This window comes from Eptatretus burgeri, chromosome 3 (genome assembly GCF_056783735.1).
Source record: "Eptatretus burgeri isolate ZD-2024b chromosome 3, Ebu_testis_v1, whole genome shotgun sequence".
Taxonomy (NCBI): Eukaryota; Metazoa; Chordata; class Myxini; order Myxiniformes; family Myxinidae; genus Eptatretus; species Eptatretus burgeri.
Window position 1 is genome coordinate 128,365,523 of NC_140963.1, and position 26,963 is coordinate 128,392,485.

A 26,963-nucleotide genomic window follows, 5' to 3' on the forward strand; every position below is an offset into this window, starting at 1 on the left:
TGTTCAGCCTGGTGGAGGAGTGCACTCAACTGATTGCAGTTGTCGTTGTTTTTTGCTGAGGTTGCGGTGGTTGACGATACAGTGTCCACCATTATGAGGGGCATTCTCACATAATTGACAGATTGATGTCACACGTCTTTAAGTGGCCTCATTTCATGAAATTTCAGGCATTTTCGGCGAAGTTATGGACCATATATCTTTGCCTCGGGTCGCGTTCAAATAATCCCGTCGTTTGAGATCATAAAATTACAATAAACAGGAAAAAAAAAATGAGTTTGTTCTCTCAGTCTGATGCAATTTTTTCGGTCACAATACACACAGCACCATGTTGTTCATGTCCCCAAAAAAGCGTCAATAAATTCTCCGAATTTTTCGAGAATTCATGTCGGATTCCTTCTTCATTCAATATCTTCCGTATTCGAGTGTAAATATCGCCGAGAACTGGACAAGTTTTGCAATACACTGGATTTGTGCCCGTCACTCAATTACGTCATTTCCGTAACGAAAACGCCCTTCCGGTGAATGTGAGAACTGTGGGCCAATCAAGCGATGAGATCACGTCACGATCACGTGATGTGTGGCGTTCGGTTCTTGTTCCGCCATTTTAGAATTATTTTTCAAGGTTGCTCGGTGCAGTTTGGGTGCAAAAACTCCTCAAAAGTTGGCAAGGTGAGTCCGTACGGTTATTCGACGTCATTACCGGACGTGTTCAACAGATATTATGTGTACACTAACGTGGAGAATGCTTTTAAATGCTAAAGGTTTTAGCTCGTCTGTTCGAAGAACAGAGCAATAGCGATAGCCCCGGCGTGACCGTGAAAATGTTGAGTTTTTGGTGCAAGTTGTTTCCTTTCTTATGTTTTTATCTACCACACTATTTTTTACTGATTACAATATACAAATACATATATTGCTTTAAAATTATTTGGATCAGACTTCACTGCAATGCTTTAAAAAAAATATTATATTATTACACTAGTCTTTCAAAAACGATAAATGTATAAACAGGCGAGCATGGGGTGGCTTTGACACCAACTCTCTGGTTGACAATGAACGGTGTGTCTGCTTTCCGGTCTGGTCACTCCGAGGCGTTGTATGTTAATTTCGTCATTACCGGAACATCATTACCGGAACGTTTTAGTTGTGTTTCGGTGACGATGATTTGTCTCACGGTGATGATGATTTGTCTCACGGTGATGATGATTTGTGTCACGGTGATGATTTGTGTCACGGTGATGATGATTTGTGTCACGGTGATGATTTGTGTCACGGTGAAGGTTTGTGTCACGGTGATGATGATTTGTGTCACGGTGATGATGATTTGTGTCACGGTGATTTGTGTCACGGTGATGATGATTTGTGTCACGGTGATGATTTGTGTCACGATGAAGGTTTGTGTCACGGTGATGATGATTTGTGTCACGGTGGTGATGATTTGTGTCACGGTGATGATTTGTGTCACGATGATGATTTGTGTCACGGTGATGAAGGTTTGTGTTCCGGTGATGATTTGTGTCACGATGATGATTTGTGTTCCGGTGATGAAGGTTTGTGTTCCGGTGATGAAGGTTTGTGTCACGGTGATGATTTGTGTCACGGTGATGATTTGTGTCACGGTGATGATTTCTGTTTCGGTCATGATGATTTGTGTCCCGGTGATGATTTGTGTCACTGTGATGATGGTTTGTGTCACGGTGATGATGGTTTGTGTCACGGTGATGATTATTAACCTCTGCCATCGAAGATCGGAGGTGACCGTTTTCACCCCTTTCTGTTTGTTACTTACGAAATCCCAAGATTTCGTAAGTATATTGATGACTTGCGTCATCAATTATGTTTGTTTGTTTGTAGGCACGATAACTCGAGAACGGAAGAAGCTACCAATGTCAAATTGCACCACGTGATTCAGGAGGGTGATGGCTAGTGCTGATTAGATTTTGGTCAAAATCGGTCAAAGGTCAAGGTCACAGTGAGGTCAGGTCAGGTATGGGAGCATGTGCCAGAACAGCGCGTCGCTGCGTCCACTTTCCGCCGGTACTCCAGGGGCCTCCGTCTGGCCATCCCCCAGGCAGATGCCAGGCCCATCCCCATCTCCTTGAGATGATGGTCAACCTGCTGCAACCATGAGGCACGTGGTCGGCCCACTGGCCTCCTCCACTCATGAGACTCCCTCGCTGAGAGAATCTGGTGAGCAGGATCAGCGTCAGGAAAACGAGCCACATGTCCATACAGCCGCAAATGACGCTCACGGACTATGTAGGTAACAAATCTCATCCGAGTCTCTCTCAGCAACCGCTCGTTGGACACAAAATCCGACCAGCGATAGCCAAGGATTCTCCGAAGAGACCTGGTACCAAAGGAATTAAGTCTCCGTCTCAGATCCTTGGTCAAAGTCCAAGTCTCGCACCCATAGAGCAAGACTGGAAGTACCAAGGACCTGAAGACTCGGACTTTCGTCCTCCCGCACAGGTACCGGCAGCGCCACACCCCATGATCCAGTGAATCCATGACTCCCCAGGCCCGACCCAGACGTCTATTGACCTCCGGCTCACAACCTGCGGAGACATGAATATCACTGCCAAGGTAAGTGAATCTATCCACGACCTCAACATCCTCACCACAAACAGACATGGACAGGACAGCAGCATCCAAGATGTCACCGAAAGCCTGGATCTTTGTTTTGACCCAAGAAATCCGTAATCCCAACGGCTCCGACTCCTCATTCAGCACCTCGAGGGCCCCCAAGAGGATGTCTAAAGTCTCCGCAAAGATGACTGCATCATCTGCAAAATCAAGGTCCGAGATCTTGACATTGCCAAACGATGCACCGCAACTTGATCTCTCCGACATCCTCCCAAAAATCCAGTCCATACAAGTGCTGAAAAGTGTGGGGGCAAGTACACATCCCTGATGAACTCCAGTCACAACAGGAAATAAGTCAGAGGTGGTACCACCACACTTCACAGCACTCTCAGTACCAGAGTAGAGTTCAGACATCAGATCGATCAGTTTCGGTGGCACCCCACGAAGACCAAGAATCCTCCAGAGGACATCCCGATTCACTGAATCGAACGCTTTACAGAGATCAACATAGGCTGCAAGCAGCCCCTGCCGAAACTCTCGTCTGCGTTCGGTGAGGACACGAAGTGCAAGGATACGGTCAATCGTTGACCTCTTTGGTGTAAAGCCTGACTGCTCTGGACGCTGGTGCTCAAGCAGATGGTGGCGAACCCTATCAAGAATTATCCGAGCAAAGACCTTGCCCGGCACTGAGAGCAGCGTCACCCCTCGGTAGTTGTTGCAGTCTTGGCGATCACCCTTCCCTTTCCAGAGAGGGACAACAAGGCCCCTCTTCCAGTCAGTTGGGATGATGCCTGTGTTCCAGGCAGAGCACAAAACTGCATGCAACGACGCGAGTGCAGCATTTCCACCAGCCTTGAGAAGTTCGGCATGGATGCCACAGATCCCTGGAGCTTTGGCCCGTTTCAACTGGTTCACCGCAGCCCGTGTTTCCACAAGCGATGGTGGACCACAGTTGATTCGAGGGTCAGCAACAGGGATTGTAACACCCTTGACGTCCAACTCGACAGCTGGGGGATCAGCCTGGTACAACCGCTCGAAGTAACCGGCCCAGCGGGCCTTCACTTCAGACTCCTCTGTCAAGAGCCTACCACTCTCTGCTCGAACTGCAGTGCTCCGAGGGATGGGCTTGGATGAACGTAATGCGCGAATTCCCCTGTAAGCGGGACAAGAATCACCTGTCCACAGGTGATGCTCTACCCCCTCACAGATTCCTCGCACATAGGCCTCCTTGTCCACCCTCAGTGCACGTACAGTTTTACGCCTCAGCTCCCTGAACAGCTCAGCTCTGCCATTCAGCCTGGCCCTGCGACTCTGGTCAATGGTATCCAGTGTCCCTTGAGAGACAAAATTCTTCTTTGCCCTGCGGTGAACTCCAAGGCATCCACCGGCAACATCAAGGACGGTGGTCTTGAAGGTGTTCCACAACTCTTCAGGACCCCCCAAAGCACCCAGACCCCCCAAGTGTCCACTCAGCCTGTTCGCAAACTCCTCAGCTACTCTCTCATCCCTGAGCTTGGCAACATCCAGCCTAGGTTGGGATGGTACCATTCTCCAGGATTTAAGGTGCAGCTTTAGAGTTGCTACAACAAGCCTGTGGTCAGTATTGAGGAACTGAGCACTCCGGTAGACCCTGCAGTTCTGGATCATCCTTCAACGACCGTCAATGAGGACATGGTCAATCTCCTTTGCCACACTGCCAGCGTTGGAATACCAAGTCCAGCGATGAGCTTGCGGGCGCTGAAACCATGAACCAGCCACCCTAAGTCCATGACTTCTTGCAAAGTCAAGGAACTTAGTGCTATTCTGGTTCATAGTTCCTGACCCATGGGGACCAACACACACCTCATAACCATCCCTATCAGTTCCAGTCGATGCATTGAAATCCCCCAAGACTAGAAGTGTATCTCGTCTGGGGCACTGATCAACCACAGACTCGAGTGTGGCGTAGAATGTGTCCTTCACGGTAACATCACTCGCCTCAGTCGGAGCATAAATAGAGACCAGGGAAATGACACCTAAGGAGTGACGAATCCTTAATCTCATAATACGCTCGTTGACCGGTGTTACCTCAATTATCATTGGGGTCAGCTTATTGGACACAGCTACAGCAACTCCTTGGGTATGGTAACCATCAGAGCGACCAGACCAATAGTAGGTGTAACCACCCACCATTATCTCGCCGCAATCCGGTCTCCGAACCTCAGAGAGAGCTGCAATCCCGATGTCCAAACGCTTGAGCTCAGATGATAACAGAGACAGGTGATCATCCTCTCTTAGGGATAGGACATTCCAGGCACCCACCCGAAGGGACCGCCTCAGGTTAACCCAAGGAGACCGCCGTCTGGTGGACGACACCTCAGCACCACTCCGACACACTCTCCCGCAATCTGACCCAGGGATGTTACCCCGTGGTTTCCCTCCTATCAAAGATTGGGGGTCCCGAAGGCTTTGCCCCAATCCCATCATCCGGTGAGCTGCCCTGCGAAGAGAAGCTGCACAGGAGGTACTCCCACGGAGTGGGTTTTCAGATTTTTTTTACGTTTTTGCGTTTTGCGGAATGAAGCGTTTTACGGTGGCTGGAGTGCAAATCCTGCCACCAACCTCCTAATAAGAAGTAACCCAACTGCAGGAGGACGTCCGCAGACACAGTTGGGCACTAGATATGGATGGCCGTTGGCTCACAAGGAGCTCCTCCGCCCTTTGACAGGTTTTGTTTTTAATCCCGCTGATTAGATTTTGGTCAAAATCGGTCAAAGGTTAAGGTCACGGTGAGGTCAAACATCCAAAACATTGGATTTTTTTTTTTTGATGGTTTGGTGCAGAATCATCGTAGAAACTTCTGGTTTGCGTCGCTACCTTCTCGAGAGACAGCTTTTATTAGACAAGGTCAGAGGTCAAGTTTACGATTTCGGAAGTACCAGTCCATGACTGCTTGATTGTTTGTTTGCTTGTAGGCACGATAACTCGAGAACGGAAGAAGCTGCCAATGTCAAATTACACCACGTGATTCAGGAGGGTGATGGCTCGTGCTGATTAGATTTTGGTCAAAATCGGTCAAAGGTCAAGGTCACTGAGGTCAAACATAATTCCGTAAATTCACGTGGAGAAATGGAGTATTTTTGCTTCGCTCGACGTTACGAGTTTGTTTTAACTTCGATTTTAATTTTGTCTTCGGTTTTTGCGATCGCTTGGGACGCTTAAAAACTCGGTTGTGGAAATTCTGGTAAAAATCGGATGTTTTGGAGACGTTTTAAGATTGTATAAAAAATATTTCACTCGACGCGTCATGGTTCGTCCCATGATGCAGTGCGCTCGAGCAGACGCGTCGTTGAGTCACGTTAAGGTATAATTGCGTGGAGAAATGGACATATTTGCTTCGGTCGACGTTACGATTTTTGATGGTTTGATACAGAATCATTGTATCAACTTCTGGTTTGCGTCGCTACCTTCTCTCGAGACAGCTTTTATTAGACAAGGTCAGAAGTCAAGTTGACGATTTCGTAAGTACCAGTCTATGACTGCTTGTTTGTTTGTTTGTTTGTCGGCACGATAACTCAAGAACGGAAGAAGCTGCCAATGTCAAATTAAACCACGTGATTCAGGAGGGTGATGGCAAGTGCTGATTAGATTTTGGTCGAAATCGGTCAAAGGTCAAGGTCACAGTGAGGTCAAATATTCGATTTTTGATGGTTTGGTACAGATAACTCGAACGGAAGAAGCTCCCGATGTCAAATTGCACCACGTGATTCAGGAGGGTGATGGCTCGCGCTGATTAGATTTTGGTCAAAATCGGTCAAAGGTCAAGGTCACAGTGAGGTCAAACATCCAAAACATTCGATTTTTGATGGTTTGGTGTAGAATCATCGAAGAAACTTCTGGTTTGCGTCGCTACCTTCTCCAGAGACAGCTTTTATTAGACAAGGTCAGAGGTCAAGTTGATGATTTCGTAAGTACCAGTCTATGACTGCTTGTTTGTTACTTCCGAAATCTAAAGATTTCGTAAGTATATTGATGCCTTCCTTTTCTGTTTGTTTGTTTGTAGGCATGATAACTCGAGAACGGAAGAAGCGACCAATGTCAAATTACACCACATGATTCAGGAGGGTGATGACTCGTGCTCATTAGATTTTGGTCAAAATCGGTCAAAGGTCAAGGTCACAGTGAGGTCAAACATTATTCCGTAAATTCCTGTGGAGAAATGGAGTATTTTTGCTTCGCTCGACATTATGAGTTCATTTTGTCTTCGGTTTTTGCGATTGCTTCGGACGCTTAAAACTTGGTTGTCGAAATGCTGGTAAAAATCAGATGTTTTGGAGACATTTTAAGATTGTATAAAAAAAATATTTCACTCGACGCGTCACGGGTCGTCCCATGATGCAGTGTGCTCGAGCAGACGCGTCGTTGAGTTACGTTAAGGTATTGTTGCGGATTCACGCCCGCCGGCGTGCGGACGGCCACGTAACTCGAATCGCGGCACGTCGCCCACCGGACGGACAATCCCGTCGTGACCCTCTCGGACTAACGCCGGGAACTTGTCACGGGTGGGCCTTTCGGCCTCACCACGATCGTGCCAATCGGCCCCCCGCGTGGGATAGCGTTGCTCGCCAAATTCGACCTACCTAAGTACCCACACGGAGGGTAGACCGGGCGATCGCACCTCGCCGCAGGTCGACTTCGGACACGGGCCACTTTAAGCGACCCGTTCCGTACTATCGGGATAACCGAGCGGTGTTATCGTCAACCCCGACGGTTCGATTAATTATCGGGCGTTTTAGCCCACGACCAACCCTTTACGTGAAGTAAGATGGAGATTCAATAAAGGAAAAGACGAAGCGAAACGGGAAAAACAGTTCAACATAAAGCACATTTATTCCGCGGCAAACGGAAAGCACACATATACAATTGTACACCAAAAGCAAATGTAAAAGAAGAAACACCACAATAATGCACAAAAAGCAAATGTAAAAGTGAAACACAATGCAGATCTACCACCGACTACCGAGCACACGGCAACACTTGTACAGTTTTACTTCACAGACGGCGCCGACAACACATATACTCAAAGAAAAAGAAAAAGGGACCACCCTCCACTATGAGGGGGCAGACGGGCCTGGGGCCGAGACCGCGTCGAGCCTACCCGTCTGGTGATGAGCCGCAAAATGGCGGTGGCGCCCCGACTCCGCGGGCCTCGCGGACAGTGTCTGGAATGAGGTGGGAACGGGGCCCCCTTCTCACACTATCTCAGCGCGGGGGGAAACAGGAGGGGGTTGTTGATGCTCGGGGGGGATGAGGATATCTCGCTGGCTTGGGTCCCGCGACGAGCGTCTCCACCGCGATCTCGGTCGCGTTATCGGCCTCCCCTCTCCGCAGCTCCCCGACTCTGACACGAGCGCCCTCTCGACTGCCTTCGCCGCCGCCACCTCTCCAACTCTCCCACTCTCCACAGCTCCGTCCAACTGCTTTCTCCGACTCTTCTCTTCTCAACTCTCCTTGACTGACTCAACTACTCCTTCTTCCCAACTCCTACTTGACTGACTCAACTGCTTTTCGGCGAGCGAACGCGGCCCTTTATAGCCCCCCGTGGCTTCGCTCCTTCACCTTCGACCCTCCACCTCCGACCCTTTACCTCTGGCTGGCTCCCCATTGGACAGAGGAAAAGTGGGCGTGAATGCTATTTGATCCACGAATCTGCATATAGCGATTATACTCCGACGCACCTGGAGGCGGGGCCAAATCGCCCCATGCTCACTGATAGGACAGAACAGAAGTGGGCGTGAACCGTTTTTGATCCGATTTCTCGGAAAGGTTGGTGTTTTTACACCCGCTGCTCGGTGCGCGCCCTGCACGAGTCCATTATCGGTGCCCACAAGCGGCGCGGGAATGGCGGTGATGCGATGGTTGCGAGGGCGAGTTGTGACGGTAAAGGTCGTGGCTGTTGGCGTTGTTGTTGTGAAGCGGCGTTGCGGCTGGTGGTTGTTGTGTGATGGCTGTTGAGACGTGGTTGGTGGTGGTAGTAATGGTAGTAATGGCGGCTAGTCCAAAATAAAGATAGTAAAAGAAAAACGGCTATCGAAAAGGGTCGCAGCCCGCATGAATGACATTTATTCCCTCTAAACAATGGGTTTGGGCCTAACTACACATATACTTACAGAGATATCTCACCTAAGGGACCTGAATGGTGGTTTGCGAATTTCGTCAACCACAACACTACCCCCTCCCCTTTTTACAGACTCGTCCCGAGTCGTCAAATTTTCGTGTGCCATCATGTGTAGTTCTCCCCTAGTACATTTTACCTACGGATCCCTGAGTGCGACATTCATGGTATTCGTGTTCCCAAAATAAATAACCTGAGGGCTGAGTAACTACCTAAACAAACTCACTCACACGGACGACTTAAATAAAATTGTCGGCGCTAAGACAGACATGCCGGGGGCGCACTCATATGTACAGTACATGTTAACCTTAACTTACAAATTTTACACTAAACCATGGCCCAGGATCAATGAACTCTGCAAAAAAGAAAGCAGTTGGCAGGGAGCCAGGCTGCTCGCATGCAGTCTCTGGCTTAAACAATGCAGGTGACAGGGAACGTGGCTGGCTGCTCACACGCAGTCCAAGGCCTTCCCTTTTGAAAATGAACCCAGTGAAAAACAACGGTGCATGGGCCGCACAAACGCAGTCTCCGTGCCAGCTCAAGTGGCACACGCCATGAACACAACCGATGGATGGATGGACACAAACACGGTGCACGGGCCGCCACTGCAGGCCCGTGTTGTAGCTGCCAACAGGGCAGTTCTTGCAGCTTGCAAACTGTTGCTTTCTGATCCTGGCGCACATGGCAATGAACAAGGGGGGGCAAAGCAAAATTGAACGGGCCTGGTGAACAGGGGCATTGGGCATGGCATGGCAAAGGCAGCAGGCAAACACAGCCCGCAGAAGAAGGCCGCTGCAGGCAAACACAGCCGGCAGATGAACTGGCCGGCACAGGCCTTGAAGCACAGCAGCTGCAGACAATCCGACCGGCACAGGCCTTGCAGCACAGCAGCTGCAGACAATCCGACCGGCACAGGCCTTGCAGCACAGCAGCTGCAGACGATCCAGCCGGCACAGGCCTTGAAGCAAAACAACAGCTGCCGATGAAGTGGGCCGGCCCTTGCCTTGCAGCAACGCAGCCAGCAGATGAAGCTGGCCAGCCTTTGCCGTTCAGTGGAGGTTGGTGGAGGGAGTGCGGTGGTGCTGGCCACTCGGAACGTGGGCTCGGACCTACCCTCGGTCTCCCTCCCAACCTATCGCCTTTGCCTGTCACTGTACATACCCACTCCCTTAATTTGTCAAACCCCAATTTAGCCCCAACTTATTTTCTTTTATTTTTTTACTTCCCCACTATAAATCGTCCCCTAACCCCCTGTACCGTCCTTGTTCGGCTAACCTATCCTGTCACCTAGCCTACTCCCAACCCATACGTTCCCTTCCCGGAGGGGAACAAGGGAGAGCTGACGTCCTGTGTCGAGGCCCAATTCAAGCTTCAGGATGGCCTCCCCTGACTTCAGCGATCTAACCCAAAGTGGGTCCAGCGGCCCACAACGAGAGCGAGGGGATGGATGGTGCGGAGGGGTACACTTCCTATCTACCCTAACCATTTAACTGTTAAACTACCCCGGGGCTTTCAACAAGCGCCTCTCGCTTAAACTATTGGTTCTAACAACCCAGATTCCCGTCGCCTGTGTTGGTGTCCTCACAATTTCGGGCCTCGCCCCCCAATTTTCTCTCCGTGCCCTCACACGGTCTCATGGCTGGGACACGTGGCTCCCTTTGGCAGGCACGACCCTCTGCCGATTCTCCGACGATGGCACCCCCGGGCACTACACTGCCTCCGAGCCTACCAGCTCCCTAAACACCAGGGAGTGCCCCCCATGGCACCTCTCCTGAAACGCACACGTGGCAGGCTGGCTTCCCGGGCCCCTTTCCGAGGGTCACCCGTGCCCACAACACTGCCCACGCGGCTAATGGCGCCCCGGGCCCCCGCACCAAGCAGACGCACCCGTGCCCACTACGCTATCCCGGCCCCCCATGGGCCCTTGGCCTACCACGGCCGACTAGCCTGGTGCCCGGGGTACCCACTCAGCGAGACTCACCTTTCGCAGCCACGCTCCCAGCCCGTCAACAGGGCTCCTGCACCCCTCCAAACGGGTTTCGAGCCTACTTCCCCATCAACAACAAAACGACCTCCATTTTGTAAATTTGACTAACCCCCCTGACTCACTCTACACTGACCCCGGGAGTCCCTTGGGCGGGAGTCACTCCTCCCCCCCAATCACTCATCGCACCATGCCTTCCCCATTCGCTCCACTCACACAGACCCGCTGGCCTCACTCACTCACCAAGCACATGCTTCCACTTCACTCACCAACTCTTCAACACACTCACCGCTGAACTCTGCCATCCTTCTAACTACCTCCCCTAACTAACTCGTGCTCCCACGTCGTCCCTTAAACTATAGCACGTTCCATTTAACCTACGTAGCTAAACTACGTCCCCGCTACACATCCACAAGTCTGTCACTGTCTCCAAATAATCCCATTAATCAATTTCCCAACCTAAATCTCGCTACAATCCCTCTAACTCATCCATTCCACGGACTCCATGAGGACTTACCCCTGCCCCATGAAGTCGGTCTAACTAAGCTAACCCTTCCCCCTAACTAGTTTCCATCCTGTGCCCAGGTCAAGGGGGTCTTCCACCCCTTGCCCAGGAATCCTGTGCACCCGAAAGTGAGGCTTGCTTTTTTTTTTTTTTTTCTTTTTCTTACATGCGCAGCACCAGCGCGGCAACTCACAGCTCGCGCACTTTGCACCTGCCCGTGACGTCATGCAGCTGCACGTGTACCTCGTCCCTCCTTGGACGGTACCATCCGGCAGGGATACCCCTCCTGCCGGATTCCAACCACACGTGCAGCCATGACGTCACCGTGCGCATAAAAAAAACGCAAGCCCCACGTCTTGAGGGGTTCCCCACGCGAACACATGTGCTTTGCCCGTTGGAGCGCAACACACACGCCCGCGTGGAGAACCCGTCCGGTCCAAATCCGTAATCCTGCCTAAACTTTGTCCGTCCGCGGGATCGGCAAATCCACCGCGTGCGTTTCCGGACCGGGACTTCACTCTCGCAAGCGAGCCCGTGGGGGCCTCGTGCGTTGCACAGCACGGACCTCGTGCTCGCTGCTGGGTGAACCCGGCACGGTCCCCGAAACTTCAGCCGCTACTCGGCTTTCTTTCCTCTCATGTAGCCGTCGTCGCCATTCGACCCACGCACACCTGCGTGTTACGACGCTCACACTCCACACCATTAAACTCACACCGGGAGACGCGGCTGCATGTTCACACATGCCGACCGACATCTCCCTTACACACAGCGACCTTGCACACGCTGTCTCTCTCACACTCGGCCGCTCACTCACGCATGCCATTACCCTTGCACACGTGGCTCCACTCACTCGCGGCCTTTCACTCACTCGTGCCATTTCCCTCACACAAACCATACTACTCACACACGCGGGGGGCACTCGCTCGCGGTGCCTCATCCACACACGGCGTGCTGGGAAGCACGCCCTTCTGCACACTTACCACCACACCACTCGCACACGGGGTCGCTTCCACACACGGGGTCTTTGTCACCCACCCGGTCGCTCTCACACACGCCCTTGCACCCGCGCTATGCGTGCGTTGCAGCACGCATTTCGCCACACTCGTGAACACACACCTCGACACCACACTGGGGATTCGTTTCCCCACAAGGGTCTCCGGGGCCTCTATACCCCCCAAGCTCGGCGTGCACCTGTCCACAGCACTCCTCCCCTCGACCTCGCAAAGCACGACCGAACCCACATGGTCGTGACTCGCCTCAAGGGGGAATATTCCCTCCCCTCGTTCCTGGAGGAGGCTATCCCCCTGCTCGCACCGGGTCCCTACACGCTCCGCGAGCTCAACCCCATCGTCCTCCACTACCTCTGTGTGTGTGTGTGTGCGTCTCTAACCCCGTCATTATCATGCAGTCTCTCCTCTATCGTTCCCATTTCCTGTGTCTCTATACATTTATTAGTTTCTGTTGTCCCCTTGTGTCTATTAGTCTCTGCTTCTTTCTGGCGTCTTTCCCTTATCTTTATGTAGGTCAACCTTGCTTTCTCCTTAAGTCGCTCCCGTCCTTCCCTGTTTTTCACTCCTTGCTCTTTCACGATCTCCGCGTACCTCCTCCTTGCTTTCCGTATTAATTGTTCTTTTCTCTCCCTCCCAATTACTTTCACCTTGTCTCTTATCTCCCTCGTGCACGTCTACGTCACGCTTCTCGCCCAATACGTCCCCCGAATTATTTTCTCCTTACCCGCCTCCACCGCGGGCCCGACAGCCGTTGCACTCCTTCCCAGCTCGTTCGCTCCCACACGTGGAGCTGCCATTGCCTTCATGCCCGCCTGCAGGCTTCGGCCCATGCTCTGCGTCTCACCCCGCAGCTCTTTCATTTCGAGTGCGTTTGTTTCCATTTTCGTTTTCATTTCGTTCATTTGCTTGTTCATGCCTTTTATTTCGTTTTTCATTTCATTTGTCTTTGTATCCATCCTCGCTGTCATTGCCGCCAGCATGGCGCATAGCTGGGCCATGTCGGGTGCGCTTGGGTGAGCCGATTCGGCAAGGATCGGGGGGTTTGGGCGGAGAGGGGGAGGGGAGGTGTCATACACCGCGGCCGCCGCCGCACCTATTTCGGGCTCTGGGTTCAGTTGGGCGAGTTCGTGTTCCTGCACAACCAACATTTCCTGCACGGGGTTTTCATCCTGGACCATGGATTCCACACATTCTACATCCATTTCTAATACCCCCGGCTCCCGCTCGCCTTGAGACGCCATCTTATTTCTCGTAAAGGGTTAATTTCAATCGCCCGTAATTTGGAGGGAATCGGGGTCGCTTCTCTCACCCCTGGACCGATTCCCGTGAATTTAGCTGGAGACAGGACAGCCCGTTTTCCCGTTCTCCGATACCAGTGCCGCGAGGAGGGCGATGAGTTTATATCGCATGACCTGACACCAGTGTTGCGGATTTGCGCCCGCCGGCGTGCGGACGGCCACGTAACTCGAATCGCGGCACGTCGCCCACCGGACGGACAATCCCGTCGTGACCCTCTCGGACTAACGCCGGGAACTAGTCACGGGTGGGCCTTTCGGCCTCACCACGATCGTGCCAATCGGCCCCCCGCGTGGGATAGGGTTGCTCGCCAAATTCGACCTACCTAAGTACCCACACGGATGGTAGACCGGGCGATCGCACCTCGCCGCAGGTTGACCTCGGACACGGGCCACTTTAAGCGACCCGTTCCGTACTATCGGGATAACCGAGCGGTGTTATCGTCAACCCCGACGGTTCGATTAATTATCGGGCGTTTTAGCCCACGACCAACCCTTTACGTGAAGTAAGATGGAGATTCAATAAAGGAAAAGACGAAGCGAAACGGGAAAAACAGTTCAACATAAAGCACATTTATTCCGCGGCAAACGGAAAGCACACATATACAATTATACACCAAAAGCAAATGTAAAAGAAGAAACACCACAATAATGCACAAAAAGCAAATGTAAAAGTGAAACACAATGCAGATCTACCACCGACTACCGAGCACACGGCAACACTTATACAGTTTTACTTCACAGACGGCGCCGACAACACATATACTCAAAGCAAAAGAAAAAGGGACCACCCTCCACTATGAGGGGGCAGACGGGCCTGGGGCCGAGACCGCGTCGAGCCTACCCGTCTGGTGATGAGCCGCAAAATGGCGGTGGCGCCCCGACTCCGCGGGCCTCGCGGACAGTGTCTGGAATGGGGTGGGAACGGGGCCCCCTTGGTCGCACTATCTCAGCGCGGGGGGAAACAGGAGGGGGTTGTTGATGCTCGGGGGGGGATGAGGATATCTAGCTGGCTCGGGTCCCGCGACGAGCGTCTCCACCGCGACCTCGGTCGCGTTATCGGCCTCCCCTCTCCGCAGCTCCCCGACTCTGACACGAGCGCCCTCTCGACTGCCTTCGCCGCCGCCACCTCTCCAACTCTCCCACTCTCCACAGCTCCGTCCAACTGCTTTCTCCGACTCTTCTCTTCTCAACTCTCCTTGACTGACTCAACTACTCCTTCCCAACTCCTACTTGACTGACTCAACTGCTTTTCGGCGAGCGAACGCGGCCCTTTATAGGCCCCCCCGTGGCTTCGCTCCTTCACCTTCGACCCTCCACCTCCGACCCTTTACCTCTGGCTGGCTCCCCATTGGATAGAGGAAAAGTGGGCGTGAATGCTTTTTGATCCACGAATCTGCATATAGCGATTATACTCCGACGCACCTGGAGGCGGGGCCAAATCGCCCCATGCTCACTGATAGGACAGAACAGAAGTGGGCGTGAACCGTTTTTGATCCGATTTCTCGGAAAGGTTGGTGTTTTTACACCCGCTGCTCGGTGCGCGCCCTGCACGAGTCCAGTATCGTTGCCCACAAGCGGCGCGGGAATGGCGGTGACGCGATGGTTGCGAGGGCGAGTTGTGACGGTAAAGGTCGTGGCTGTTGGCGTTGTTGTTGTGAAGCGGCGTTGCGGCTGGTGGTTGTTGTGTGATGGCTGTTGAGACGTGGTTGGTGGTGGTAGTAATGGCGGCTGGTCCAAAATAAAGATAGTAAAAGAAAAACGGCTATGTAAAAGAGTCGCAGCTCGCATGATTGACATTTATTCCCTCGAAACAACGGGTTTGGGCCTAACTACACATATACTTACAGAGATATCTCACCTAAGGGACCTGAATGGTGGTTTGCGAATTTCGTCAACCACAACAGTATAATTGCGTGGAGAAATAGAGATTTTTGCTTCGGTCGACGTTACGATTTTTGATGGTTTGATACAGATTCATCGTAGAAACTTCCGGTTTGCGTCGCTACCTTCTCGAGAGAGAGCTTTTATTAGACAAGGTCAGAGGTCAAGTTGACGATTTCGTTAATACCAGTCTATGACTGCTTGTTTCTTTGTTTGTTTTTAGGCACGATAACTCGAGAACGGAAGAAGCTACCAATGTCAAATAACACCGAGTGATTCAGGAGGGTGATGGCTAGTGCTGATTAGATTTTGGTCAAAATCGGTCAAAGGTAAAGGTCACAGTGAGGTCAAACATAATTCCGTAAATTCACGTGGAGAAATGGAGTATTTTTGCTTCGCTCGACGTTACGAGTTCGTTTTAACTTCGATTTTAATTTTGTCTTCGGTTTTTGCGATCGCTTGGGACGCTTAAAACTCGGTTGTCGAAATTCTGGTAAAAATCGGATGTTTTGGAGACGTTTTAAGATTGTATAAAAAATATTTCACTCGACGCGTCACGGGTCGTCCCATGATGCAGTGCGCTCGAGCAGATGCGTCGTTGAGTTACGTTAAGGTATAATTGCGTGGAGAAATAGAGATTTTTGCTTCGGTTGACGTTACGATTTTTGATGGTTTGATACAGATTCATCGTAGAAACTTCCGGTTTGCGTCGCTACCTTCTCGAGAGAGAGCTTTTATTAGACAAGGTCAGAGGTCAAGTTGACGATTTCGTTCGTACCAGTCAACGACTGCTTGTTTGTTTGTTTGTTTGTAGGCACGATAACTCGAGAACGGAAGAAGCTACCAATGTCAAATTACACCAAGTGATTCAGGAGGGTGATGGCTCACGCTGATTAGATTTTGGTCAAAATCGGTCAAAGGTCAAGGTCACTGAGGTCAAACATAATTAGGTAAATTCACGTGGAGAAATGGAGTAATTTTGCTTCGCTCGACGTTATGAGTTCGTTTTAACTTCGATTTTAATTTTGTCTTCGGTTTTTGCGATCGCTTGGGACGCTTAAAACTCGGTTGTCGAAATTCTGGTAAAAATCGGATGTTTTGGAGACGTTTTAAGATTGTATAAAAAATATTTCACTCGACGCGTCACGGGTCGTCCCATGATGCAGTGCGCTCGAGCAGACGCGTCGTTGAGTTACGTGAAGGTATAATATTGTTACGGTTGTGTAAATTCGCAAAGCACCATTCAGGTAACTCAGGTGAGATATCTCTGTAAGTACCTGTGTAGTTAGCCCAAACCCGTTGTATCGAGAGAATTTATGTGATTCATCCGGGCTGCGACGCTTTGTTAGCCATTTTTTCTGTTCTATCTTTTATTTCAAACAAACAGCATCTTAACAACCACGCCATCCCCATCACAGCGCCATCCACACTACAACCACGCCACCTCCACCATCGACGCTACCACATCTTCGCCACTCGCCATTCAGTAGGCCCTGTGCGGTTACGATCTCCGGGAACAAACAAAAACCAACAACGATGCTCGGGGGTTTTCCCACCCGTTTCTCCCGTCGAAATTCTCCGCACTCGGTGTGGGTGAGGTGCAATCCGAGCAGGGGTCAAAGGTCATGTAAAGGAGGGGTCTGATTTTGGGGCAATAATTTCCTGGCTCTGAGCCAAGACTGACGGTCCCAGCCCCCGCACGGCGTGGGGTGGAGGGGGAGCGAGAGGTCACGCCCCCCTTCGAGAGGCTTCTCCAAGAAGCTCAAAGGGAGGCGGGGCCAAAAACGGGGCGGAGCGAAGGGCAGAGCCCCGCGCTACAAAAGGCGGACAGGACGGACCTTGAGTTGTTGGTCAAGGATTGGTCTTCATGTTGGTCTTCTGGTTCGAGTCGCGAGCTTGTTGTTCCTGCTTTGCTTCTTTGATCCTCGCGCGAGCCCTGGGACCCCGTGCGCGAGCACGGAAAACAGCGCCGAACAAACCCTGTCTGTTTCCCCAAAACCCCGTCCGTACCGTCTGAGCGGACCACATGAGCGGCACGCGGCACGAGCTCGCGGACCACGCCGGAGGCTCGGAGTTGCGGATCACAAAAGGAGGACTCGACGCGATCAGGGAAGTCTCACTTCCATTTTCTTTTGGGGGTTTGGTGTAAGTGTCTGTGGGTGGCGCCGTCCGTCAAGTAGTATTGTTTTAAGTGTTGCCGTGTGTTCGCGTATTCGGTCGTAGCTCTGCATTGTTGTTTTAAATTGCTTTATGTGCATTCTGATTCTGTTTGACGATACGTGTGCTTTGTGCTTGTGTCTGTGTGAATAAAGTGCATTATGTTGAATTGTTCCCCGTTTCGCTGCATCCTTTCCTTCGTTTGAATCTCCATCTTGCTTCACGTTAAGGGTTCGTAGTGGGCTTAATACGCCCGATAAGTAATCGGAACCGTCGAGGCTGACGATAACACCGCTCGGTTATCCCGATAGTACAGAACGGACCGCTTAAGCGGCCCGTGTCCGGAGTCGACCTGCGGCGAGGTGCGATCGCCGGGTTTACCATCCACGTAGGTACTTAGGTCAGTCGAGTTTGGCGAACAACCCTATCCCACGCGGCCGAAAGACCCACCCGTGACTCGCTCCCGGCGTTAGTCCGAGAGGGTCACGACAGAATTGTCCGTCGGGTGGGCGAAGTGTCGCGATTCGAGTCACGTGGCCGATCCCACGCCGGCGGGCGCGAATGCGCAACAATATAATTGCGTGGAGAAATGGAGATTTTTGCTTCGGTCGACGTTACGATTTTTGATGGTTTGATACAGAATCGTTGTAGAAACTTCTGGTTTGCGTCGCTACCTTCTCGAGAGACAGCTTTTATTAGACAAGGTCAGAGGTCAAGTTGATGATTTCGTAAGTACCAGTCCATGACTGCTTGTTTTTTTTTTTTTGTTTGTCTGTAATCACGTATAAAAAATTCTGCAGAGCACAGTTATCATTGGAAATTTTTTTAACTTCGTATATCAGAGGCCTATAGAAGTCCCTTTCAGCGCACAAAATTTTGAAGGTCAAGGTCACTTTGTCACAAATCAGGGGAGTCGACGAAACCCTTATTTTTTGAGTAATTTTGATCGGATCATCTTCAAACTTGATGGGAATATAGTTCATGGTCTGGCGCTCCGCTGATTAATTTTTGGTGGCGATTGGCCTTGACCTTCATATGTTTTTTTAAATATTTTTTTGTCTGTCATCACGTATAAATCACTCTGCAGAGCACAGTTATCAATGGAAATTTTTGTTACTTCGCATATCAGAGGCCTATAGAGGTCCCTTTCAGCACATACAATTTTGAAGGTCAAGTTCAAATGTCAAGGTCACTTTGTCGCAAATCAGGGGAGTCGACGAAACCCTTATTTTTTGAGTAATTTTAATCTAATCGTCTCCAAACTTTATGGGAATGTAGTATATGGTCTGGCGCTCAACTGATTAGTTTTTGGTGGCGATTGGCCTTTACCTTCATGGTTAGCGCCTGAGGTCAAACATATTTGACCCCAAGGTCAAATTTTCAAGTTTTAGGAACCATATCGTGTTGTACCTCAAATTAAACACCTCAATGAGTGCTTTCTTGATATGTCAAGCTTGAGACATTATGATGTCATTTGGTGACGTTATGAGGCAAACATATTTTTCATGGTTACTCTGCAGAATGATTCTCATCGGAATCTCTCGTAGGCAGATATTCCTCAAGGAGTCGCTCCTGGTAGATAGCAGCTCTGTTGACCTCAGTGTGACCTTAAAGAAGTCACACGTGGTCACCTTTTGGCAAGACCGGGTTTTTTGTTTGTTTGTAGGCACGATAACTTGAGAACGGAAGAAGCTACCAATGTCAAATTACACCACGTGATTCAGGAGGGTGATGGCGAGCGCTGATTAGATTTTGGTCAAAGATCAAGGTCACAGTGAGGTCAAACATAATTCCGTAAATTCACGTGGAGAAATGGAGAATTTTTGCTTCGCTCGACGTTACGAGTTCGTTTTAACTTCGATTTTAATTTTGTCTTCCGTTTTTGCGATCGCTGAGGATGCTAAAAACTCGTTTGTCGAAATTCTGGTAAAAATCGGATGTTTTGGGGACGTTTTAAGATTGTATAAAAAATATTTCACTCGCGCATCACGGGTCGTCCCATGATGCAGTGCGCTCGAGCAGACGCGTCGTTGAGTTACGTTAATGTTTTGCGTGTGCGCGATGACGGTGTTTTCGATAAAGATGGTGTTTAAAATCATTTTTTATCCCAATAAAGGTAATCGTCGCATGCCTGACTCGCTAAGCCGTCAGATTATGTAAAGATTGTTGGTGGATGGCCGAATATTACGGTTTTGGACTTTGATAAAATAATATTTAATAAATGCATGGAGAAATGGAGATTTTGCTTCGCTCGACGTGACGAGTTTGTTTTAACTTCGATTTCAATTTTGTCTTCGGTTTTTGCGATCGCTTAGGACGCTTAAAACTAGGTTGTCGAAATTTTGGTAAAAATCGGATGTTTTGGAGACGTTTTAAGATTGTATAAAAAATATTTCACTCGACGCGTCACTGGTCGTCCCATGATGCAGTGTGCTCGAGCAGACGCGTCGTTGAGTCGCGTTAAGGTATAGTTGCGTGGAGAAATGGAGATTTTTGCTTCGGTCGACGTTACGATTTTTGATGGTTTGATACAGAATCATCGTAGAAACTTCTGGTTTGCGTCGCTACCTTCTCTTGAGACAGCTTTTATTAGACAAGGTCAGAGGTCAAGTTGACGATTTCGTAAGTACCAGTCTATGACTGCTTGTTTGTTTGTGTGTGTGTGTTTGTTTGTGAACAGTATTACGGAAAAACTCCTCAACGGATTTCGACGAAACTTGGTGGGGGGATTAGGTATGGTCCAAGGATCATGCCATTAGAATTTGGACTTGGTCCAAAATCCAATATGGCTGCTATGGCGGCTATTTTGAAAATATTTGAATTTTTTTTTTTTGCATTTCAACATGTTATAAGTGATTTCCAACAAAAAAACATGCCAAGATTGTAATTGCAGCTGATTTTGGAACTTTAGGTGGATATACCCACGTAAAATCAATTTCTGTCTCAAGGAATCTAGTTATGACGAATGAATTGAGTATGTAAAAGTTAAAAGGGAAAGTTGCAAACTATAACTCTGTGAGCACTGTTGACGTCAAATTGAATGAATAAGATATAAGGTTCACTTGAGTGACCGAGCAGTATTGGCGGCGGAGGTTTTGCACTCTACAGAGTGCTCCCCCTCGAGTTTGTGTTACTGTGATGATTTGTGTCACTGCTGATTACTTGTGTTACGGTGATGATGGTTTGTGTTACGGTGATGATGATTTGTGTCAAGGTCATGATGATTTGTGTTATGGTTATGATGATTTGTGTTACGGTAGTGATGATTTGTGTGATGGTGATTTGTGTCACGGTGATAATTTGTGTCGTGATGATGATTTGTGTAAAGGTCATGATGATTTGTGTTACGGTCATGATGATTTGTGTTACGGTCATGATGATTTGTGTTAAGGTCATTATGATTTGTGTTACGGTGTTGGTGATTTGTGTCACAGTGATGATTAACCTCCGCCATTGAAGATCGGAGGTTACTGTTTTCACCCCTTTCTGTTTTTTTTTTAGTTTGTTTGTGAACAGTATTATTGAAAAACTCAACGGATTTCGACGAAACATGTTCGGGGGATTTGGCATGGTCCAAGTATCATGCCATCAGATTTTGGACTTGGTCCAAAATCCAAGATGGCTGCTATGGCGGCCATTTTGAAAAAATATTAGAAATTTTTTTTTTGCATTTCTGCATGTTTTAAGTGATTTTCAACCCCCCCTCCTCCCCAAAAAAAAAATTGATGAAAAAAAAAATTTTTGCAACTTTTTTTTTTTCAACAAAATTTCGATTTGTTTTTTTTTTTTGCATTTATACATGTTATATGTGATTTCCAACAAAAAAACATGCCAAAATTATAATTGCGGCTGATTTTGGAACTTCAGGTGGATATACCCATGCAAAATCAATTTCTATCTCAAGGAATCTCGTTATGACGAATGAATTGAGTATGTAAAAGGGAAAATTGCAAACGATAACTCTGTGAGCACTGTTGACGTCAAATTGAATGAATAGGATATCAGGTTCACTTGAGTGACCCAGCAGTATTGGCGGCGGAGGTTTTGCACTCTACTGAGTGCTCCCCCTCAAGTTTGTGTTACTGTGATGATGATTTGTGTTACTCTGATGATGATTTGTTTTGCCGTGATTTGTTTCACGGTGATGATGATTTGTGTTACGGTGATGATTTGTGTTACTGTGATGATTATTTGTGTTACGGTAATGATGATTTGTGTAAAGGTCATGATGATTTGTGTCAATGTGATGATTCCTTGTGTTACGGTGATGATGGTTTGTGTTTCGGTAATGATGATTTGTGTAAAGGTCATGATGATTTGTGTTAAGGTGATGATTTCTCTTACGGTAATGATTTGTGTAAAGGTCATGATTTGTGTCACAGTGATGATGATTTGTGTCATGGTGATGATGGTTTGTGTTACGGTGATGATTTGTGTTACGGTTATGATGATTTGTGTAAAGGTCATGATGATTTGTGTTACGGTGAGGATTTCTGTTACGGTAATGATTTCTGTTACGGTAATGATTTCTGTTACGGTAATGAGGATTTGTGTAAAGGTCATGATGATTTGTGTCACTTTGGTGATTTGTGTCACGGTGATGATTATTAACCTCTGCCATCGAAGATCAGAGGTTACTGTTTTCACCCCTTTCTGTTTTTTTTTTTAGTTTGTTTGTGAACAGTATTACGGAAAAACTCCTGAACGGATTTCGACGAAACATGTTGGGCGGATTGGGTATTGTCCAAGGATCATGCCGTCAGATTTTGGACTTGGTCCAAAATCCAAGATGGCTGCTATGGCGGCCATTTTGAATTTTTTTTTTTTTTTTTTTGCATTTCTACATGTTTTAAGTGATTTCCAACCCCCCCCCCCCCAAAAAAAAAATTGAGAGAAAAAAATTTTTGCAACTTTTTTTTCAACAAAATTTCGATATTTTTATTTTTTTATTTTTATTTTTTTTTGCATTTCTACATGTTATAAGTGATTTCCAACAAAAAACGTCAAAATTATAATTGCGGCTGATTTTGGAACTTCAGGTGGATATACCTATGTAAAATCAATTTCTGTCTCAAGGAATCTAGTTATGACGAATAAATTGAGTATGTAAAAGGGAAATTTGCAAACTATAACTCTGTTTGTTGTTTTGTTATTGACCACCCTAATGTTTTCACTAGTTAAAGATGATTTCCTTCAATACTTGACATATTAAGGTTTTAGTGATTTGGATACACCTTAACTCGATCAATTATTGTGTACTCATAGACAATACTGTTGTAGGCCTACAGATGAAATATGTGTGGTGGTCTGAGAAAACCCATCGGAAGTCACGATGGACAAGTTCCTTGTTTAAAACGGTCACGCAACCTCTCCAACAGCCATCTCCAACAGTCATGAAGTTAATCTTCTGGGCCTGCGTCAGAATGTATGAGTGCAGGCCATTCTGTTGGACTTCGCCGTTACAGTGGAGCACAAATCCCGATGTTCCATACTGGGGCTTTCTCTGTGATTATGGAATTGAAAGTTGACCATGTGGGACACTGGGTTTTCTTCTGTTGTAGTATCCCTGTGTTTCTTGCTGTCTGAGGCTCTGTTGTAGCTGTCTCTGATACAGATATATTCACTGAACCATCCTTTGTTGCTTTGTCCATGTCTCCTGTTTCTTCTCCTCCATCTTCATTATTTGTGTCTTCTTTTTCTTCTGATTCTGTTCTTTCCTTGTCAACTTCATACTCAGTGTCACCTCCCTCTGTTCCTTCTTCTTGTGCATTCCCTCCACCCCCCCCCCCAATAAATTTGATAGAACCCAACTACAGACGAATAACCACATAATATTAATCTGCGCATAGACATGGCCAATACCTTTCAAAGTGTTCAATTTATAACCATTATTGTCAACCTTAGGATTAGTTGGTTTGTCACATTCCAGGTACTGCATATCGAGCTTCTGTTTTCGAGCTCATTCTTTGATACTTAAGTTAAGTTTCAGTTTTGTACCAAGAAGAGGGTTCCCTTCAAGTTTTTTTTTTTTTTTTTTTTTTTTTTTTTTTTTTTTTTTGTGCTACTAGTAAGTCAGCTCCATGAAATGGCCCTACTTCACTACCCCAGTCAATATTGTCTATAGCAAACAAGGGTCTTACTCCCTGCTTTAGAAAGGGGGGTACATGCATGCCTTTAACATTGTCATTAAGGTCATCCATTACATCCATGGCCATTCTTGTGGTCATTCTCTCAACTTCATCATATGAAACGGCCGTCTTCATGCTTTAGAGCATTTCCACTTGTGAACGTGACCTGTTTGCTTGATATGATACCAGTGCAAGGCCAACAGTCAATGGTGTATTCTTATCCTTGTGAAAACTGCCACCTTCTTTGGACTCATAGTTAATTTGTCTCTTAGTTCGATATGCAGATATGATGTGCTGAGTTAGATTTCTTGATGTTTTCTCAGCTTCTCTTTTGACTGGTAGAGTAGTATGTGGACCATAGGTTATCCACCTCACCAGCTGCAATCGCTTCTTCGGCATTTCAAAGTCATCAAATGATCCTTTATATTGCCAGTTTTTCATGTTGTCAACTTCTCTTCGAATTATCTTTGAAGCCCTGCTAAGAATTTCCATCTCTTCATCCACATCTGATGTTTCATACTCATATGTGAGGATTTTGTCTTTGACTAACTGTGACACAACAATTTCTGGTTTAGGCCCATGCTTGACAAAATCAATCCCAGGTATCTTCTCAAGTAAAAGGGACTTCAGGTGCTGCTTAAAGTTAGTTCTTTGAACTGTTACATCATGTTCTTCATGGAGTTTAATATATAATAGGCATTGTTGATTATCTTCATGTCAATGCTTGGGAAACTGTCACTATTGGTGATTATCAACTGCAATATGTTGACAATTTCAATGTCACATATGGCTTTTCCGATGGCTTCATTTTCAGACGAACAAGTGTTTGTACTCTGGAAAGATTCAATGTGTCTGCTTTCCTTTATGAAACAGGTCAGATGGTATTTACAGTTTTGGGCAAATGCATCCATGGCATCAGAAAGGAGTGCCAATCTTGCGCGGACGTCTTCATTTGTGCTCAGTTCCTTTATCTGTAAGAACTTCCTTCCCATAGGCTCACTGCAAATTGATGCAGTTTTTCCACACTACTGCCCTGACAGAAAACACACAATTCCTGATCAAACGTTTTCCTTGTTTTTGGAGTTGACGGTACAGAACTTGTACTTGGCCACCCTCTCTTTTTGTTCACTGTACATTTTAAATCTTCTTCATGACTTCTTTCAGCTTTCTCAAGGTTAGCTTGGTCACAAAGTGATTTGTAACATTTTCTGTGGTAGCGATATTCTGCCCCTGCAACAATGTTCATCTGCTTTACTCTATCATGAATGTTCATGTTTTTACCAAGTCTAGCCCATCTTTCACTGAACAATTTAATATTGTTTAGAGATATTTCACTTGCTAATGAAAATTCATCTTTCCGTTTTTCTGCACAAATGATGCACTGTTCCATATTTCAATTGGTCAGATGTTTGCTTTCATGGGAACAGACAACATGGCCCGGCATCAGCTTGAGCCCTGCAAAACAACAAGAGTTCATAATTAGTATCACGAGGATGAAACAATCCAGAAAACATCATCATATCAGTTGATATGTGTGGTCAATATTATGTTTTTAACTTTTTTTCTGTGATTTTGGCAGCCATTTTGAAAAAGCACCCCCGGGTGTTGAAATATGATACTGAAAATTGGAAGACAAGTTGAAAGTGATTCAGTATGATGTCCTTGAACAAATAAAAGTGAAAAATCAAAGTTGGCAAATTTATTGAAGTACTTATCAGATAGTGACAACTGCTGCCTGACTATGACTATAGGGTGTTGCCATGATGGTTAGGGTGGCAGACTTGGGATCCTGGGGTCCTGAATTAAAATCCTGCTTGACTGTTGAATTAATAACAGGTGAAGTTGACTCAGCCTGTCACATCCTCAACCATTTCTCAGAAATGCATTTACTGATGTTGTTCAAATTTGTCACACTGTTTAAATAATGAATGTTGGATTACATCTGCTCGTCATTTGTTTTTCGAGATCAGATCTAATATGGCCGACTGGTAACAATTTTGTTACTCAAACGTGTCCTCAAACATTTCTTTTGACATGCTTGGTCCGATTTTGTTCAAACTTGGCACAAGTACAGTGCATGATGGTATACACGTGCACCTCACTTTATTTTGTGATCTGATCAAAGATGGCCGAATGCTCGACTGACAGCCTTTTTCGTTGGACATAAATATGGGCTATCCCTTTAACTCCAGACAGCAAAATTACAAAAACAACGGGGGCGGTGACATTTTATGGCTTTTTTTACTTTTTCTCAATGGACTAATGTGGATTTTCCCCATTGTCAATGTTCTAAGCGAACTTGTTACAAACCCAGTTGCCTTTCATGGTGCATTGAAGGATAGTTCATTACAGCAATCAACAATTTTCTCCATGAGCCTTTCTTCAACAACACAGTTTTTCACAGCATCCCCCAATCACTTGCATCCTTGCAATGTGTTTTTTTTTTGTAGTTCTGATATTCCCTTAAATCCAGAACCTTTGGGATAATGTGGAAAAGTGTTATTCAGCAGGGCACATCACTGCAATTGTTGGCATTCTGTCTGGAAGAGCCGTTTCTCAGCTCTTCCAGGAGATTCTTCGTGCCTTGCCATATTTTGTCAGTAATTCCAGATGCTTTTCCAAAGTAAAAGAGCATTGAAAGGAATGTTTTATAAATAAAAAAATTAAGTTGCAGAAAACTATGCATTTTGGGAGGAACACTCAGAAAAGCAAAGTATTCATTGAGAAACAGTCTCACTTAAAGGGAACTAACTACAGCCCTGTGACTGGAGATCGCTGATGGTTCCCCGTATAGCCAACTTGTAATATTAGCCAATTGGTAGCACTTGAAATCTGCCTCGTCATGAAAAATATATATTTCTTTTTGCATAAAGTGGGGACACCACAGACACCAAGACTATGCACTTAATGTCTTCCTCTGGAAACCATAAACACCAAGACAAATCACTTATTGCCTCCCTCTGGGAATCATAATAATTAAAAAATTAAAATAATGGAGAAATAAATAGTAAAAAAGATATTGGAAATATAAATAATTGAAAAATATTGATGTGATTAAAAAAAATTTTAATATTGAAATTTGGAGGGGGAAATTTTAAAATAAAATAATTGAAAATCGAAAAAATAATAAAAAATTAAATGATGGATAAATTATTCTTAAAAAGGTGGAATACCGTGGACACCAAAACGAAACAATACCTCCCTCCAGGAACCATCATAAAAGATATATATATATATATATATATATATATATATATATATAT

At 47.1% G+C, this 26,963-nt stretch overlaps 1 long non-coding RNA gene across 1 annotated transcript in view; it reads left to right on the plus strand.

Moving 5' to 3' along the window:
- Positions 1–540: 540 nt before the first annotated feature.
- The window catches only part of LOC147030952 (uncharacterized), a 33,026-nt gene continuing 6,603 nt past the window's right edge, over positions 541–26,963 (plus strand). Inside the window, exon 1 of the long non-coding RNA XR_015056584.1 lies at positions 541–669. This is a non-coding gene — a long non-coding RNA (uncharacterized LOC147030952). The remainder of the gene's footprint in view (positions 670–26,963) is intronic.